General features: G+C 48.3%; 1 long non-coding RNA gene and 1 pseudogene across 2 annotated transcripts in view; both read left to right on the top strand.

Moving 5' to 3' along the window:
- LOC148140908 (class I histocompatibility antigen, F10 alpha chain-like) overlaps positions 1-17,213 on the top strand; it is a 205,817-nt pseudogene that overhangs the window by 135,781 nt on the left and 52,823 nt on the right. The window lies entirely within an intron of this gene.
- LOC148140911 (uncharacterized) lies at positions 444-6,951 on the top strand. The gene is made up of 3 exons (XR_015752969.1): positions 444-809; positions 3,896-4,080; positions 6,824-6,951. It is a non-coding gene; the product is annotated as an uncharacterized LOC148140911 (long non-coding RNA).

The raw sequence follows: 17,213 nt of genomic DNA, 5'->3' as shown, positions 1-17,213 counted from the left end.
GTGTGAATGTAGCTTTGTGTCTGTGTCAGGAATTCCAGTCACTCAGCATCGCATTACAGTAGAGTGCTCCTTGTTGCCCCCTCCTACTGGACTTGTCCCTGACCCACCCTGCTCCTGCAATCAGTCTCTCCTTACTTATCCAGTCAAACCCATTCATGATTTTCAACGGTTCTATCGAATCTCCCCTTGATCTTCTCCCCTTCAGTAAATCTGCCCTGCACCCATGCCCCAGCATTGACATTTTCCCAAAAGTGTGACACCAGAACTGGATGCAATATTCCAGCTGAGGCCTTACCAGATTTTTATATATATTTGTAAATAAAACAGAATGGTGTGGGTTAACTTCCTAATGTACGTACTCAGTCCAACAAAAGCTGTAAAGTTGCTTTAAAGGACTTCCCGACCTGTCCCTCCACCTTCAAATTGGTGAAGTCTATTGCCTCCCCAAAGCCTGACCATGAGTGAGTGTATTTCTCCTCCCTCCACTTCCCATTTCCCTGCATTGTATTCCATCTGCCAAGTCTGTCATTGTCATCGTGACGTTCATGACCAGAGGCTGGAAGGATCACTATCCTCGGGCACACATACCCCTGTCCAGACATTTATGGAGCTGAATATTTTCCTGAAGGAGGCGACACACTCTCCTTTGTTTCATTTTGTCTTGAAGGAGCTGGGAGGTGAAGATTTAGAGAGTAAGAAAAAGGATATCGTGGTTACAATCACTGACCTGTTTGCTGCTGGCACAGAAACCACCTCCACTACCCTCTGCTGGGGACTTCTTCTGATGGTAAACTACCCAGAAATCCAGAGTAAGGAATCCTTCACTCTGTGTTTGTTAGATTAGATTACAGTGTGGAAACAGGCCCTTCGGCCCAACAAGTCCACACCGACCCGCCGAAGCAAAACCCACCCATACCTCTACATTTACCCCTTACCTAACACTACAGGCAATTTAGTATGGCCAATTCACCTGACCTGCACATCTTTGGATGGTGGGAGGAAACCGGAGCACCCGGAGGAAACCCACGCAGACACGGGGAGAACGTGCAAACTCCACACAGTCAGTCGCCTGAGGCGGGAATTGAACCCGGGTCTCTGGCGCTGTGAGGCAGCAGTGCTAACCACTGTGCCATCGTGCCACCCGTGTTAGTTTGGTGGTTGTGCCTAAATTGGCATCTGAATCTAATATAATATTGTTGCTTGTATAATTGTATCTTGTTGCTTGTAATGTATATAGATGGTTGGGAGGGGAATGCAGACATGGTCTGATTGATGCGTTTGTGGATGACACACAGTTCAGGGGTGCTGTGGATGGTAAGGAGGATTGTCAGAGGATACAGCAGGATAGAGATTGGTTGGAGAGTTGGGTGGAGAAATGGCAGATGGAGTTTAATCCAGACAAATGGAAGGTGATGCATTTCGGGAGATTGAATGCAGGAGGGAAGTACTGCACACAGTAAATGGCAGAAACCTTCGTAGCACCAACATACCGAGGCATTTGGTGTGCAGGGCCACAGTTCCCTGAAAGTGACAACACAAGTTGATAAGGAGGTCAAGAAGACATCTGGGCGTGCTTGCCTTCACTAGTCAGGGATAGAGGATGAATAATTAGCAAGTCATGTGGCAGTGGTGTGGTACTTTAGTGAGGCCACATTTGAAATATTGTGTACAGTTCTGGTCGCCACACTACCAGAAGGATGTGAAGGCTTTGGAGAGGGTTCAGAAATGGTTGATAAGGATGTTGCCTGGTGTAGAGGGCATTAGCCATGAGGAGACAGTGGAAAAACTCAGTTGTTTTCACTATAATTTCAAAGGATGAGGGGTGACCTGATAGATGTTTACAAATTATGAGAGGCATGGATAGATGGAGTCCTTAATGACAGTTCCTGGGTGACATCAATTTAAGGTAAAAGGGGGTAAGTTTAACAAAAATATGAGAGCCAAATTTTTTTTACCCAGAGGGTGGTAAGTGCCTGGAGGAGGTGGTGGAGGTGGAGACAATAGTAACGTTTAAGAGACATCTTGACAATTGAGGAACAGGCAGGGAATAGAGGGATACTGACCACGTAGAGGCAAAAGGGTTTTAGTTAGAAAGGCATCACGTGTCAGCACAGTCTTGTTGGGCCGAAGGGCGTGTTCCTGGGCTCTACTCTCCTTTGTTTTGTTTTAGTCAGTCCTTTATGTTCCCTGAGGGAGGTTAGTTCCTGTCATGAGTGTCTTGGCACGTGGCATTTCATATCTACATCTGGCGCTCAAACCCACCCTCCCCTCAGGGTAAAATACTGACCCCTGTAAGAATCTGATTGAGAATAAGACAAGACATTGTCAGCCAGGAACCAAGTGACCACCAAGAGCAATACTGAAACAGCTCTGGGTTCAGCACTATATTGGCCATCTCAATCAGAAACCCCTCCAATGGTTGGGATTAGAACGAGCTGATCATTAGTGAGCCAGCAAGTGGAGTCTTCCTGAGCTTGAGCCCAAGGTGACACCTCTGGGCACAGAGGAGACAACTTTCATTGCAGGTTCCGGGATGATACCCAGGGTGACGTTCATAAAGACACAAAATCAATATTGACACATCTCATCAATCCACATTTTAAATTCTGTATTTGACTTCTGCCCTGGAATTGGAGCACAAAAACTTTATTAAACACTAGAGAAAATGCTAGACCTGGGAGTGCAGGTTTGAAAGAGAGCAGAGCTATAACCTGTTGACAGTGTGGCACAGTCATAGTCCTGCATCTACACACTAATCCCACTAGGTGGAGCCTTGCAGTCCAGCACTGAGCTCCATACCTGGATCGATGTTCAGAGAATTATCCAATTTATCACAATTTTCCTGAGTTTAAGCCCAGGTGAACACCCCAGTAGCTGCACAGTGAACACTCCAATCTTGTGGATCGTTGTGGTCAAGGGGAACCAACAGCATGGAATGTGGAGACAGAGCATTGATAAGCCTCGAACAAGTTGTATCCAAGACCTCTCTCGCTCTCTGACAGAGAGACAAAGCCTCCCTCAGGGACATCGGGAATCCAACAGAATTGGCAGATCCTCTGTCAGTCTGATTCACTTGGGTAAATAATTACCTCACTGTCTGATTCCCAATTGGACTGAAGACAAGAAGGCTTTATGTAGGTTGAGATGGAAATGTGTTGCTGGAAAAGCGCAGCAGGTCAGGCAGCATCTAGGGAACAGGAGAATCGACGTTTCGGGCATTAGCCCTTCTTCAGGAATGAAACGTCGATTCTCCTGTTCCCTAGATGCTGCCTGACCTGCTGCGCTTTTCCAGCAACACATTTCCATCTCTGATCTCCAGCATCTGCAGACCTCACTTTCTCCTCCTTTATGTCGGTTGAGGTGAACAGTTATCCCAATAAACAGGTCACTGCAGAGGGGATGGGCCACTTGGATTGATTTGTTATACTTTCGATCTAGGTTGAGCGGGGAATACTCTGGGGGTGGCCCTAAAATGTCCCTCCTGGGATCATCCTGCCCCTGCCGAGTTTCCTGCCCAGCACTTTGTTTGTGGAAATTATGACACTCGACAAATCAGCACTTTCAATTGGAACCTTCTCAAGGGTAATAAATATGAATAGTGGCATGGAATTATTTTAAATAGATTGTCAAATTGTCCTCAGTAGTGAACAATAAAAATTTACCTTGGAGGTTAGCACACAGTGGGTGGTATCACATCAGCTGTGTGTTTGGGGCAGTTTGATGTTTATGCCTGTCAGAGTTGATGAAGTAAAGTATTGAGAGGGGAATGTACTGGCAATGGAACTGATCGAGCCCGTTCCGTGTCACTCAACAACACAAAGTTCTCCACTTCAGTTCAGTCTGCTGTAAACTGTTACCCTCCATCCAAAGATCTTTACCTTTTTGTCTGTTTCAGGGAAAGTTCAAGATGAAATTGATCGGGTGATAGGAGCTGGTCGATTCCCGAGGACAGAAGACCAGAGACACATGCCCTACACTGAGGCTGTGATTCACGAAATCCAGAGGTTTGCCAACATTGTCCCGAACCTTGCTCATTCGACAACCGAGGACACACATTTCAGAGGGTATTTCCTTCCAAAGGTATCAGAGATACAAGGCTTACTTTTCACAATTTGTGCCACTTGGAGCATTGTTCGAGACAAAAGAAACTGCAGATGCTGGAAACTAAAATAAACAAACAGGAGGCTGGAAGGACACAGCAAGTCAGGCAGCACCAGGAGGTGGGGAAGTGGGTGTTTCGGGTGTAACCCTTCTTCAGCACTGGGGGTGGGGGTGAGGGGGTGGGGTGGGGGAGGGGGTCAGAATGGTGAGGTAGGAATAGGTGAACACAGGGAGAGGGCACGATCTGGTTGGTCGATGGGAGGAATGTATCCAGTTGGTAGCCGGAAGGAAGGGTCGATCCTAGGAATGGAAGGGAGGGGGAGGGGCTGGGAAGGGAGTCAGGGGATGGAGAGGGAGGTTATTTGAAATTGGAGAACTCAACGATGAGTCCTCCTGGCCGTAGGCTGCCCAGGCAGAAGATGAGGTGTTGTTCCTCCAACTTGTGGTCTGGCAATGGTAAAGGTTGAGGATGATCATATTGGAGAGGGAGTGGGAAGGGTTATTAAAATGGACAGTGACTGGGAGGTCAGGTCGGCCCCTGTGGGCCCGGCTGAGAGGTTCAGTGAACCGTTCCTTAAGTTTACATTTGGCCTCCCCAGTGTAGAGAAGACTACATCGGGAGCACCTGATACAGTAAACTAGGTTGGAAGTGAGGCAGGTGAACCTCTGACTGACCTGGAAGGACTGTTTGGGGCCCTGGAGGGAGGTGAGGAAAGTGGTGTACCAGCAGGTTTTGCACCTTTTCCGGCTGCAGGGGAGGTACCATGGGTTGGATGTGGGGTGATGGGGAGATGTTGGTGGGAGAGTGGCACAAACCAAGGACTGTTGAAGGGAGCGTTTTTTTCCTGAGGGCAGAGAGGGGCGGGGAGGGGGAGATGTTCTTGGGGTTGGGTCTAGTTAGAGTTGGCCAACCTGACCTCCCAACCACTGCCTATTTCAATTCCCCTTCCCATACCCTCTCCGACATGTCCATTATCCTCCGCCTCAACATTGAACTCTCCAATTTCAAACAACCTCCCTTCCCAGACCATCCCCCTCTCTTCCACTGCTCCCTGCCACCCGGCCCACTTCCTACCCAAAATCCTCCCCGACATCCCCCCCCACCTTTATCTGCAGCTCCCCTCACCCCCCACCCGAGTCCTGAAGAAGGGTTCTACTTGGAACATTGTCACCATGGTAATAATATTATGGTACTTTCTGAATAAATACAGGAACTGAGTTAGAAGGGAAACAAATTAAAAGGGGGAATTTCAATGTTGAGAATTGCTAATAAAAAAGTCACATTGAAGGTTCCCATCACACAACCTCAACAGTGAAAAATGAGGCCATTTCTCCCATCTTATCTGTACTAGCTCTCTTTAGCATTTTGACAGAACCAAACGTCTGCCTTTCCCCCATAAGCCATTGGTCCTATTGAAATAATCATCAAGTGCTCTCCTGAATGCCTCATGTGACCCTGTCTTGACCATACTTCATTCCAAACCCAGTCACTAACTGTGGGAAGAGGTTTGATTTTAAATCTCACCTCACATTTGTGTTTTTTAAAATGCGTCAAATCGCACCTCACACATGCATTTTTTAAAATGTGGTTAAAATGTGCCATCTGACTCTCAATCCTGTTACAAACACTTTGCACTCATCAATGAAAAGGGTAATATTATTGTTTTTTTTCTTTTCTTTCCTTTTTCTGTCGGGGAAGGGGATAGAGTGGCCAGTGACAAGTACTGCCCTTCACATCAAAGGGCAGTGCTGTGTGATCAAAACAGTGAAGGGGAGGGTAGGGACGACACTCTCGTTTATTTTTTTTTAGTTTTTTGTCTTTTGTTAACCCCCACACTACCGCCTAACCGCGGTGGTGCTTATTTTTTCCCCAGCACCCATGGTGTGTGTGTGCAGGTGTGAGACACATTGAAAGACACAAAGCGCATGGATCTTTATTCAATTTCCACCACCAGGAAGATAGGAAAACACCCGAGTGGCCAGTGACAAGTACTGCCCTTCACATCAAATGGCAGTGCTGTGTGATCAAACAGTGAAGGGGAAGGTAGGGACTAAATCAAAATAGAGTTGGAAGGAGAAATAATGCCCTCCACTCCCTGTGGCGCCCACCTCTCCCTGAACAACTCCAGGGTGTTGGTGGACACCGCGTGCTCCTTCTCCAAGGACACCCGGGCCCTAACGTAACTACGGAAGAGGGGCAGGTAACATTATTGTTAATGAATGAGAGGAGAGTGCTGATTGGTTGGCCAGTAGACTCTGATTAGCAGAGGTCAAAGCAAATGCACCAGTTAATGATGACTGGTGCTTAACTGCCAAGCTCTGTTTAAGTTTTAAACTAGGTAGGTTGACTATGATTGCCCTGAAGAGTGAACTGGATAAAGGCAGTCACCTGTTTTATTGAATTGAACAGGCACAATCTCTGTACGTGTTCCTTCTGTCAGCAAACAGCAGGGTCCTGTGCACTAATCTACCCAGCCTCCACTGCAGGTAATTATGTCCCACTGCAGGCCAAACAGCAATTTGGATTTTAGGAATTGAGTTTCTTTAATCGTGGGGAAGAGCCGCTACATTTGACAATAAGGTGGAGTCGGTTATAACCTGAGGTATCTAGTGAAACTAACAGGATCAGGGAGAAAACTGGGTTTTCCACATCCTGCATGACTCACTCTCCATTAAACACAGGCACAGTAACACATTCAGAACGACTTTCCGTGTTTTTCAGGGAACGTCCGTTATTCTTTTATTGACCTCGGTGCTGTACGATAAAACCCAATGGGAAAAGCCCCACCAGTTTAACCCGGCTCACTTCCTGGATGCTGATGGGAATTTTGTGAAGAGAGACGCCTTCATGCCTTTCTCTGCAGGTAACCAGTTGTAAAAGGGGCCATGTGTTCCGTGACTAAAATATTCCCATTTCTGAAGTGAGGCAACTGACTGTGGAGAGCCAGCTCTGATTTGAACTGGGAGCAAGCTCCAAAATTTCACAATGAGTTGAGCTCCCCCATTTGGCTCTTACTTCATCCACGGTATGTGGGTGTCACTGGCTGGGCCCAGGATTTATTGCCCGTGCCCAAGTTGCCCCTTGAGAAGGTGGTGGTGAGCTGGTGTCTTGACCCGCTGCAGTCCATGCGCTGGACCAATGCTGTTAGGGAGGGAACTCCACGATTCTGAGCCAGCGACACTGAAGGAATGGGGAGATGGAAAAGGCAGGGCAGTGGATGTGAAGAATGTGGGATGAGCCATTATCCTATTGAATGGCAGAACAGTCTCGAGGGGCCGAATGGTCTGCTCCAGTTCTTATTTCTCGTGGTCTTAAGGTCAGGATGGTGAGTGGCTCGGAGGGACTGTAGTGTTTCAAGAAGCCAGCTCACCACCACCTTCCCAACGGGACAAATCGGGAATGGGCAATAAGTGCTGGGCCCAGCCAGTGACACCCACATACCGTGGATGAAGTAAGAGCCAAATGGGGGAGCTCAACCCATTGTGAAATTTTGGAGCTTGCTCCCAGTTCAAATCAGAGCTGGCTCTCCACAGTCAGTTGCCTCACTTCAGAAATGGGAATATTTTATGTTCCATGAGTGAATAAGGAAAAGGGAAGTTAAATACGAAGGCTATGACCAGTAATGTCAACTAATTCAGCTCAGGAGGTGGCACAGGTCCTGCGATCCCATAGGGGTTTGGTGGGACCACACTCAGTCACAGTTTTGGTCTCTCCACCCAAGGAAGGGTAAAGTTACCTTAGAGAGAGTCACTGAGCTGGTTCCTGGAACAGGGTCTTGGTGCTCTATTCCTTAAAGACAAGTATAATTCTTCAGGTCCTGGAGAGGGGATGTGTCATAGAGTCAAAGAGATGTACAGCATGGAAACAGACCCTTCGGTCCAACCCGTCCATGCCGACCAGGTATCCCAATCCAATCTCGTCCCACCTGCCAGCACCCGGCCCATATCCCTCCAATCCCTTCCTATTCATATACCCATCCAAATGCTTCTTAAATGTTGCAATTGTACCAGCCTCCACCACATCATCTGGCAGCTCATTCTATACACTCACCACCCTCTGGGTGAAAAGGTTGCCCCTTAGGTCCCTTTTATATCTTTCCCCTCTCACCCTAAACCTATGCCCTCTAGTTCTGAACTCCCTGACCCCATGGAAAAGACTTTGCCTATTTACCCTATCCATGCCCCTCATAAATTTGTAAACCTCTATAAGGTCCCCGCTCAGCCTCCAACGCTCCAGGGAAAACAGCCCCAGCCTGTTCAGCCTCTCCCTATAGCTCAAATCCTCCAACCCTGGCAACATCCTTGTAAATCTTTTCTGAGCCCTTTCAAGTTCCACAACATCTTTCTGATAGGAAGGAGACCAGAATTGCACGCAATATTCCAAGTCCTGTACAACACCAACATGACCTCCCGACTCCTGTACTCAATACTCTGACCAAGAAAGGAAAGCATAACAAACGCCTTCTTCACTATCCTATGTACCTGCGACTCCACTTTCAAGGAGTTATGAACCTGCACTCCAAGGTCTCTTTGTTCAGCAACATTCCCTACGACCTTATTATTAAGTGTATAAGTCCTGCTAAGATTTGCTTTCCCAAAATGCAGCACCTCGCATTTATCTGAATTAAACTCCATCATTTCTGTTCAATGGACAGCCTCACAGTGAAGGAGTGTCCATTTCGGATGGGGAGAGGACAATGTTCTCTCACTCAAAGTGGGGTGTGTCTTTGGAATTCCCTGCCCTGAGGGTCTGTGGATGTTCAGTCATTGAGTAGATTCAGGACCAGGCTATTGGATCCGAACTAAATGGATAGGAATGGAGAAGGTTTGGGAAGGTGGGGTGGAGGGAGCAGATCAGCCAGGTTCTTATTGAATGAGCAAAGAGCATGAAGGGCCGAATGTACTCCCAGCTGTTCGAGTTCTGTCTGTACGGGGATAGAGAGACACACTGTGGGAATGAGATTGCTTGCAGTTGGTGACCATTGGGATGGTTTCAGCGATGGGGGTTTGGAAGATGGTGGTCTCTGAACAGACTGTGTGTGTGTGTGTGTGTGTGTGTGTGTGTCTGTGTGTGTGAGTGGGTGGGAGTGTGTGGGGGGGTCAGTGTGGATCTGAGTGTGTGTTGGTGTGTGTCTGTGTCTATGCGTGTTTGTGTGTGTCTGTGTGTGTATGTGTGTGTGTCTGTGTATGTGTGTGTGTATATGTGTGTGTCTGTGTTGTGTGTATATGTGTGTGTACATGTATGTGTGTGTGTGTCTGTGTGTCTGTGTGTGCGAGTGTGTGTGTATGTGTCTGTATGTGTGTGTGTTTATGTGTGTGTATATGTGTGTGTATATGTGTGTGTGTCTGCCTGTTTGTGTGTGCGAGTGTGTGTGTGCGAGTGTGTGTGTATGTGTGTGTGTGTATGTGTGTGTGTGTGTATATGTGTGTGTGTGTCTGTGTGTGTGTCTGTGTGTGTGTGTGAGTGTGTCTGTGTGTGTGTGTGTGTGTGTGTTGGGTGAGGTACTGACCTTCCCCTGTTCTTTTTCAGGTCGGAGGGTGTGCGCTGGTGAGGCACTGGCTAAAGTGGAGCTTTTCCTGTTCTTCACCACCCTGCTGCAGAAGTTCCACTTCCAGGCCCCACCAGGCGTGACAGACCTGGACACCAGCCCGAGAACCGGCTTAGTGTCCAACTCGAAACCCCACCGGGTTTGTGCTGTGTCTCGCTGATGGGACCCAGCGACAGGCCCAGTCGGTCTTTCACTGCTGGGTTTATAAAGGTGGGAGCTGCAGCACAAAGTGTGAGGCAGCACCAGAACCGGATTACCCTGTCTCTATGTGACGTGGCACACAAACATTTACTCTTCGTACAAATCTATATCGTCCCACCTTCACTTCTGTAACGATAATGTTTCCAGGGAATCGGCTGAGAATGTTCTCCCATTACAAAAGGAGGCAGGCATTTCATTGAGGGTTTGAATGCTCTTTGCAAATTAACTCAGACCCCATTCCAAACCTGTCTGACTGATTCATTTTGAGGTGAATCCTTGCTTTTTGGAGCATTACATTCATTGAGGTATTTGAACTGATGCATTGCAATGACTGAATGATTAAACCATGTTCCCGAATCTTGCAATAATTCGCATTTCTCTCTGAATTGTTTGTTTGGGAGGTTTCACACAGCCTAGTCAGACTGGTCAGTCTAGTTCCATACAAACCTAATTGTGTAAAAACTGTCAGATTAAAATGAATAACTGAATGGTTTAACCATGTTCGCTATTAGAGTCGTACACTCATAGAGATGTACAGCACAGAAACAGGCCCTTCAGTCCACCTTGTCCATGCTGACCAGATATCCCAACCTAATCTAATACCTTTTGCCCACACTTGGTCCATATCCCTCCAAACCCTTCCTATTCATACACCCATCCAGATGCCTTTTAAATGTTGTAATTGTTCCAACCTCCACCACTTCCTCTGGCAGCTCATTCCATACACTCCACAGTCTCTATGTGAAAAAGTTGTCCCTCAAGTCCCTTTTAAATCTTACCCCTCTGACAGTAAACCTAAACCCCTCGCGTTTTAGACTCCCTACCTTGAGGAAATGACATTGGCTGTTCACCCTCTCCATATCCTTCATGGTTTTTGTAAACCCCTAGAAGGTCACCCCTCAGCCTCCGACACTCCAGTAAAACCAGCCCCAGCCTGTTCAGCCTCTCCCTGTAGCTCAAATCCTCCAATCCTGGCAGCATCCTTGTAAATCTTTTCTGAACCCTTTCAAGTTTCACAACATCCTTCCTATAGCAGGGAGACCAGAACTGAACACAGTATTCCAAAAGGGTCCTAACCAAGGTCCTGTACAACCACAGCATGACCTCCAACTCCTATACTGAAGTGAATTGTTAATCTGCGACAGTCCATTTTGCTCTCTGTAATAATTGAGGAGTCACAGCTGGAAAGGAAAATTGTTTCTTATTGGACCAAAATAGAGCCACTACTTTTTTTGTATATGAGCCAGTCCCAGCCTGGGGCAGACGCACCCCTGAGTCTGCAGCACGATGGTCCTGTGGTTAGCACTGCTGCCTCACAGCGCCAGGGACCCGGGTTCGATCCCAGCCTTGGGCGATTGTCTGTGTGGAATTTGCACAGTTTCCCTGTGTCTGTGTGGGTTTCTTCCCACTATCCAAAGATATGCAGGTAAGGCTGGATTGGCTGTGTTAAATTACCCCAAAGTATTCAGGGATGTGGTTAGATGCATGAATCAGGGTTAAATGTAGAGTAATAGTGTGGGGGAATGGGTCTGGGTGGGTTACTCTTCAGAGGGTCAGTGTGGACTTGTTGGGCTGAATGGCCTGTTTCCGTCCTGTGAGGATTCTACTCTATGAATAGTGCCCAGAGTGTGGGGCCTGGACTGGTGGCTGGTTGCTTGCTGTTTTGAGTCAGAGCATGGAGATGAGCAGGTTTGTACTTTACCTCTGTTACACAGGCTCATGTATATCACACTGAGAGGCCACATGATAGAGAATTCATGGTGCCTTTTTGAACACCTCTGTATCCCTGGGTCTGTCGCTTAAACAGATCTCTGCTCGCAACTCACAGTTTCCCCGGGAATGGGGCAGACCAAGATTAATCTTTGTGCATTTAGGGAAGAGATAGAATCCCCACAGTGTGGGAACAGGCCATTTGGCCCAACAGGTCCACACCAACCCTCCAAAGACCATCCTATCCACACCCATCCTCAACCCTAACCCTGCCCTCCTCGTGGCTAATGCACCATCCTGCACATCCCTGGATACTGTGGACTATTTAATACAGGCCAATCCACCCTGACCCACAGCCCTGAACATTCTGGGCAATTTACTGTGCCAATCCATCGAACCTGCACATCCCTGGACACAATGGGCAATCCACCTAAGCTGCACATCTTTGGACTGTGGGAGGAAACTGGAGCACCTGGAGGAAACCCACTCAGACACGGGGAGAATGTGCAAACTCCACACAGACAGTTGCCCGAGGGTGGGATTGAACCCGGGTCCCTGCCGTTGTGAGGCAGCTGTGCTAACCACTGAGCCACCGTGCTGTCCCTAGATCTCCACTGTCTTTCTCTCCCTTCCATGTCACCTTCTCCTGCTATTGCTGAAGGCATCTCACTTACATAACAATGTAGGAACACAAGAAGTGGGAATGGGACTGACCAATTGAACCCCTTGATTGAATATGACCAAGGCTGAACTTATCTTGACTTCAACTCCACGTTGCTGCCCACTCTCCATATCCCTTCAACCCATCACTAATTAAACATCTGTCTATCTCCTGCTCAACTTTAATCAATGTCCTGGCATCCACCACATCCGTCCACATTCAACAGAGATTTGCCTGCACTTCCACACACTACTGTGTCCGTTGCTCCCGATGCGGTCTCCTCTCATTGGGGAGACAGAATGCCAATTTGTGGAACGTTTCATGGAATATCTCTGGGATACCTGCACCAAACAGCCCCACCACACTGTGGTCAACCACTTCAACTCCCCCTCCCACTCCCGCAAGGATTTGCAAGTCCTGGGTCTCCTCCACCACCAAATTCTGGCCACCCGACGCCTGGAGGCAGAATGCCTCATCTTCTGCCTTGGGACCCTCCAACCACACGGAATCAATGTTGATTTCACCAGTTTCCTTAATTCCCCGCCAATTCCAGATCCAACTTTCCAACTCGGCACCTCCCTCTTGAACTATCGTACTTGTCCATCTTCCTTCCCACCTATCCGTTCCACCCTCCACTCTGTCACCGTCACCCTCCCCTTCATCGACCTATTGCATTCCCAGCTGCCTTCCCCCCCACCCTCACCCACTCTCCCATTTATCTCTCAGACCCCTTGGACACCCCCTCTCATTCCTGATGAAGATCTTATGCTCGAAACGTTGACTCTCTTGCTCCTCGGATGCTGCCTGACCAGCTGTACTTTTCCAGCACCACACTCTCGACTCTGATCTCCAGCATCTGCAGTCCTCACTTTCTCCTGCTGCCAGATCTGCTGAGTTTCTCCACCCAGACCCTGATGTTTGCAGCAGATTTCCAGCACACACTGTATTTGACATTACTTTTCCCAGGTCTCAGACCTCAGTGGTATTTCGAAACAGGGGCTCGGAAAAATTGCTTGAGTGAAGGAAAATGCAGAAGTGGCATTCACGGGGAGGTAATAAATGGCAGAGAGAAAATCGTACGTGTGGAGAGAATTGCAAGTAAGTGTAGGAATTATGTAGGGTAGGGACAATCAGGTGGCAGTTACTGCGGTATGGAACAATGTGAAAGGGGGGAAGTGATGATTGGAAGGGGTATCTGTGGGGTGAGAGAACGAAAGCTCAATAAACATACCTTACAGAATCGTCTTCTCTGTGGATTGTAAACCAGGGGAGGGGTGGGGAGGGGGTGGGGAGGGGGTGGGTGGGATAGAGAGAAAGAAAGAGAGAGACAGGATCCACCAATTTTGGCATCATCCGCAAACTTACTAACCATATCTCCTGTATTCACATCCACATCATTGATATAAATGATGAAAAACCATGACCTAAATGAGCAGTGGGGCAACATCCACAGGCTGAATGGTCTACTCTTGTTGCTACCTTGTGAGGGGAGCATTGTAACTGTGCAGGCAGCTGGGGTGACTATCTTCCTTAATGCTGGAAAACGGTCAGCTCCAGTCACAGTCAGCTCCACAGACCGCAGCAGATGGACCACTGCCTCCCTCTGCTGGAGTAACCCCTGCACTGCACATAACGGCCAGTTGAAGTTCCAGCTCAAAAACAAGTGAAAAGCCCTTCCTCATGAAGGGCTTATGCCTGAAACATCGACTCTCCTGCCCCTCGGATGCTGCCTGACTGGCTGTACTTTTCCAGGGCCACACTCTTCATCTCTGACTCTCCAGCATCTGCAGTCCTCACATTCTCCTACGTTATTATCAGTACACCTCACAAACCTGATTCTGTTGTGATTACCACCTCTCATCCCCAGGGAACACAGGGACAGCAGACCATTTAGCCCTCCATTTAATGTAGCCATGGCTGATTGAACAGTTACCATTTACTCACACTATCGCCATAGTCCCTTTTACCAACGATACCTAAAACTCTAAACTTTAAAGACAGCTAATTCCTGATTTCTTAGGATTCAAATTCCAGCATCTGTCGCAATTGGATTCGAACCTGCGCCTCAGAACATCTCCTGAGCTGTGGTTTGTACCAATATCCCATCGCCTCCCCAACAAGCCACACTCTTTTTCCCTTTTATGTCACGAATGGATCAAACTTTCTGTCAAAATGATGGATCCTGGTGCTTCAAACGTTCCATTCTGTGGGGAATTCCCTACCTGCAACACGACGTGGAAACAAATCCTCCAAAGTTCCATGCTCATTCTCATGCAACAATTGTAAGTGTTTCCTCTGGAGTTATCCGAAAAACAGGAATGGTTTCTGCATGCCCACTTCTTCAAATTCCTTCCCAAAGTTAAGGATGCCCATTTGTTGTCCCCAACACTCCACAGTATAAAGTCCGAGATTGACATCATTTCCTGGCTGTGGCAGCTCCTTAACCTGAATCAATGATATGGAAACATGGGTGGTACGGTGGCTCAGTGGTTAGCACTGCAGCCTCACGGCACCAGGATCCAGTTTCGGTTCCACCCTCGGGCAACTGTCTGTGTGGAGCTTGCACATTCTCCCCGTGTCCAATAGTGTGTAGGTTAGGGTGGATTGGCCATGGGAAATGCAGGGTTATAGGGTAGGGGGTGGGTCTGGTTGGGATGCTCCCTGGAGGGTCAGTATGGACTCGATGGGCCTAATGACCTGCTTCCACACTGTAGGGACTCGATGGTTTCTGTGCAATATTTCCCACATTTTCTCAAATGATGTCTATTTAATATGAAGATTGGGGATCCCCACTGGCAAAACACGCAATGCTGACATGAGAAACAGCACAAGTGGTTTGGATCTGGAATACATTGCTGCAGAGCACACAGGAGGCTCAATCAGTTGTGGCTTTCTGAGGAGAATTGATTAACTATCTGATTTAGAAATAGGGCAATCCTGTCTTACAGAGAGCTCTTCCTGGGATGTAAGCACTCTCTCGATTCTCTTATTCCCCAAGTGTCATCGATGCACATTGGCACATTTTGACCTGGCTACAGAATTGGCTATTTGCCAAGAAACACTGAGTGGAGATAAGGGCTTCTTTTTCAGGTGGGTGACCTGTCACCAATGGGGTTCTCCAGAGGTCAGTGCTGGGACCACAAGTGTTTCTATTAACCACTTGGAGGAAGGAAGGGGATGTACCATCACCAAACTTACAGACAACATAAAAATGGGTAGAAAGGCAGGCAGTTTATGGAGGGAACTGAAAGAACTTTGGATGCTGAAGATCATAAACAAAACACCAATTGCTGGTTTCATCCCACCATCAGACTGACCATGGACTACTCCTTAGTAGCTGTCTCATTCTTCGACACATGCCTCTCCATCAAGGATGTGGGCCTCAGTATTCCACTCTCCCCAAACCCACAGATAATCTCGTAATGCTACAATTCTCCAGCTTCCACCCACAACATATTAAAACAGCCATCCCCTATGGACAAGCCCTACACATTCACAGGATCTGTTCAGATGAGGAGGAACATGACGGACACCTGAAGGTGCTCAAGGATGTTCATAAAAGAACAGGGTACAATGATCAACTCATCGACTGCCAGTTCCGATGTGCCACAGCGAGTACCCGTAATGACCTCCTCAGGAGACAGATACAAGCTGCAACCAACTGTATCCTTTGTTGTTCAGTACTTCCTGGGAGCTGAAAAATGACACCGTGTTCTTCACAGCTTGCAACATGTTATCGATGAGGATGAGCATCTCGCCAAGACCTTCCCTATGCCTCCAGTTCTCACCTTTAAACAACCACCAGACCTTAAACAGACTGCCCAGCCTTCAGGACAACATCGACCACAACACTGTACACCCCTATCATGGGAACCCTGCAGGACATGTCAGAGTGTGGGCATTACACGTGGGGACACAACCACCATGTACTGGCTGTATCCCAATCTTTGTCTCGGCCAGCGCTGTCTACCTCATACGCTGCAGGCAAGGATGCCCCGAGGTATGGTTCATTGGTGAGACCAAGCAGACGCTACAACAACAGATGACACCACACAGCAATCACCAGGCAGGGGTGTTCCCTCCCAGTTGGGGAACACTTCAGCAGTCAGGGAAATTTGGCCTCAGATCATTGGGTGACCATCCTCCAATGGGACTTTGGGATATTTTTTTTTTATTTCAAAAATATACTTTATTCATATATATTTAATCTATACAATTGGACATGTCATCATTCTGTAAACATTCCATTTCTTTACGTATTGAAACAGGGTAATCATTCATATTCACAGGTTGGTGCGATTACATTGAGCTCAGATGCCAGCGGAGCCCAAATGACTGCGTGGGCCCCCTGTTCTTCGTTAGGCAGGCACATGTTAGACGGTGGTCTTTCCCCACCGCGCCTTGGCGGCAGCTGCCCCAAGCTTCAGCGCGTCCCTCAACACGTAGTCCTGGACCATGGAATGTGCCAGTCTGCAACACTCAGTCGGGGTCAACTCCTTCAGCTGGAAGATCAACAGGTTTCGGACCACCCAGAGAGCGTCCTTCACCGAGTTGATGATCCTCCAGGCGCAGTTGATGTTCGTCTCGGTGTGCGTCCCGGGGAACAGGCCGTAGAGCACGGAGTCCCGCGTCACGGCGCTGCTCGGGACGAACCTCGACAGACACCACTGCATTCCTCTCCAGACTTCCTCTGCGTAGGCACATTCCAGAAGGAGGTGTGTGACAGTCTCGTCCCCCCCCGCAGCCGCTTCGAGGGCAGCGTGCGGTGCGGCAGAGAGTCCGGGCGTGCATAAATGATCTCACAGGCAGAGCCCTTCTCACCACCAGCCAAGCCATGTCTTGGTGCTTGTTGGAAAGTTCTGGCGATGAGGCATTCTGCCAAATGGCTTTGACAGTCTGCTCAGGGAACCGCTCGACAGGATCTGCCCTCTCCTTTTCCCGAAGGGTCTCAAGGACACTACGTGCTGACCACTTCCTGATGGACTTGTGGT

The sequence above is a fragment of the Chiloscyllium plagiosum genome, unplaced genomic scaffold, assembly GCF_037043375.1.
Source record: "Chiloscyllium plagiosum isolate Xiang-an unplaced genomic scaffold, Cpla_swu_hap1 HiC_scaffold_35, whole genome shotgun sequence".
Lineage (NCBI taxonomy): Eukaryota > Metazoa > Chordata > Chondrichthyes > Orectolobiformes > Hemiscylliidae > Chiloscyllium > Chiloscyllium plagiosum.
Note: the sequence above shows the minus strand (reverse complement) of the source record. Positions and strands in the feature narration are given on the sequence as shown.